Genomic DNA, 3,221 nt, shown 5'->3' on the forward strand with positions numbered 1-3,221 from the left:
CAAATTTAAAAAGACTTTCCATAACAGGTCTGGCGCGACTGGAACACATCTCAGTCACACCGATCAACGCGGGGAATGATGCTAATCTCTACACATCAGCGCGGGGGAGACAAAGGTCATTAGCGTCGGCCTTGTAAACTGGGCAAAACAAAAGTTTCAGGGGAAATGGTGCAAAAGGGCAATGATCTACTCATGAAGAGGGACATAATGGGAGTTTCTCCATGAAGGAAAAGCATGCAGAGTTCACTGTAGAGGTCCTCCAGGATCAAGGAATAAGGAGTACATGGATAGTGACAAAATGTTGTGTAACAATTCCCTCTCCTATTCGAAGTGTCTAGCAATTTGCCATCTCTCATTGTATCATCTCTATTTGATCTGTGACCACCATGCGACTAACTACCATATTTCCCATTAGTTCTATCCTCCTTCTCATAGCTGATCTGACGTGGTCCCTGTCGCTGCAAATCTGAAAAACTCTAAAGTATTACTACATTTACCTCTGGTGTTCTCCTGTGCCTCTATGATTATGTCATTATCTGCCTTACAAATCCTTATTTCTTCCTTTAAGCTTCTCTGTGTAACTTCCAAATCAGAAGAATTCCCAACACCATATTGTTCTTCGGATTCATAGGGAGAGTCTTTGTAATCAACGATATTGCTAGTCATTTGATACTTATTCCTATAATGTGTATCATGTCAGCTAATCCAAATCACAATAAACCAGCGTACCTTAGTATAGATAGGGGAGGATATCTTGTCCGCAAGATCAAAAAATCAGTGTGATACATGTATAACATAATTATGACAGCATATAGAAACATAAAACATAGGCATATGACCATGTAACCACCATTCTAGCTAGGTTCCATTCATCAATGCATGACCTCAACAACAACACACACCATGACCCCATGCATGACAACCACCATCATTGCGTCACTATACACTTGAACACATGCAAACATGAAAATGCATAAACAATGCATAATCATCCACACATATGCATAAACATGTATGATCAAGCATGAATGAACAATACTTGAAATCAAACCTGCAAGAATGGTACATGCAACCAAGCACACAAGAATGTAACCAATCAAGCAAGAATGTAACCAAGCATACTACAATGATACATGTAAGCGACATAAATCGACATGTAACCAGTCATACACTCACGATGATGCATTCCTCAACAAAACATCAAGTTTCACTTGACGACATCACTACAACCATGAACAACATCATGCAAATGCAACAAGCACATGGAATGCAAGGGTGAGATAGACACATGCAACTGACATGCATGCATATAACCAATACATAGCCCATCTAGTCTGAGGGGTGAACCATGCTCTGATACCACTCTGTAACACCCTCCTCCCACATCTACCCAAGCAACCAGCCAGCCGGGGTAAACATGCGACGAGAGGCAACTATGATATGATTTGAACTCATAAGTCATGTCAAGAAAGTGGAACTGACAAAAACACACCATACAAACATTAATGATCAACTATAGGACCCTTAGGATACATGTTAGCCACTCAGACAACCTGTCCCCAAGTCCCACTGATGTTCTGGATGTCTTAGGCCACAGTCACTCTCATGCTATGGGTAAGGGAGCGACCATAAACCTAAAGTCACTCTCACAGGCTTGCCTGCTAGCGATCAGAGACCAAAGTTTCCAGTGATATGCTAGTGACTTTGGGATTTGAGCCATTTTTTAAGGCCCAAAGCCCAAGTCACTGCCCATAATTTAACCATCTCTTCAAATCAGTAAAATAGCATGGAAATGACAATATTAAATCAAATACTTGTTTAAGACCTTGACTGGACCCTTACTAGCCATGACAGGAATTTTGTCAAACATATTGCAAATGTGTAATCTACAAGTGTAATTAACATCTCCGGATCTCAGACTTAGCTGAGAATCACTAAGAACCATTGATGCCTCAATACATCAACTTCCATTCCATCCATTAGGTCATAGATACATTGATCATTTAATTACAAGTATAAACATGATGAGAGCCACACATGGTTGTTGTCATAAAACACATACATAACCAACATAATAACAACATAAATACTCATGAAAGTACAACCATATAGACCACATAAAATCCATCAAAATTATCATCAAAATACAAGGAGAAATAACCTTTCATTAATGATGCAAAATCCAAACTCAGGATGGGACTTCCATGTTCCACCTAACTGTAGAATGGTTGAGCCAAGTCTCTCTTCAACCATTCACCCTTGTGCCATATTCCAAGCATGAATGTGGGATATCATAGTGTTAGTGTCAGCTTTTGTAGCCTTCCTCCAGTGATCAAATATGCTCTTACAAAGTGATTTTAAGTTGTCAAGGTCAATTTTGTCATTTCAAAGAGTCTTCAATCAAAATTTGGTCACTAGGCATTAGGTCTAGGGTTTGTTTTCACTCTTTTCAAAGTTGTCCAAATGGCAGTCCATGTCATCATTTAGCTGAGTGTATCATCATTCAGAGGGTTTTCATCATCATATCAGGTTCCATTGGGTCATGTTACACCTTGTTCATGCTTCAGTTGCGCCTAGGCAAGGTTCATTTCCCTCTCCTAGGGTTTTGAAGGCAATTTCTCTTGAATGGTCAAATCATCGAAAAAACTTGTCTCCAGATATTCATACACCTTCCCCTATCCTTCATGTACCTTATTAAACACTTCCCATCACTGAGATTCCCCAAATTCCTCATTTTCGCACAAACCCTAGGTTCTTGCTACAACTTGGCAATTTTCTAGGTTGGGCCTGTGTTTTGCCCTTTTGGACCCCTTCCTCTCACTCAATCTCTGATATTCCACTTTCCCTTGCTTCCTAACATCCCTCCCTACTTCCCAAAATTTCCTCAAGAATTTAGAAGCTCCCTATCCCCTTCGTTTCGCTTCATTTCGACAAATCTCTTGTTCCACACATTGGGGTAGGTTTTACTCAAATGATGATTCTAAGAAATAAAATATGAATTTGGGAAAACTGAGAGAGTTTTTGTCCAAAACAGGCCAAGGAAGAAAAACCTCCTTCACTTTTTACACATGTGTCATGGTTTTAGATAAATGTCAAAAATACAATCGCCTCGGGAGAATTGATGCACCTCTGAAGTGACCTTGGGAAAATCAATTTTTCTCCTAGCTTGGTTGGCCAAATAACTTTCTTGATGCGTCAAAGGTTAACTAGACAAAAATATA

Source organism: Pinus tabuliformis, chromosome J (genome assembly GCF_031772625.1).
Source record: "Pinus tabuliformis cultivar Carrire ecotype Pingquan chromosome J, CPIR1, whole genome shotgun sequence".
NCBI classification, from domain to species: domain Eukaryota; kingdom Viridiplantae; phylum Streptophyta; class Pinopsida; order Pinales; family Pinaceae; genus Pinus; species Pinus tabuliformis.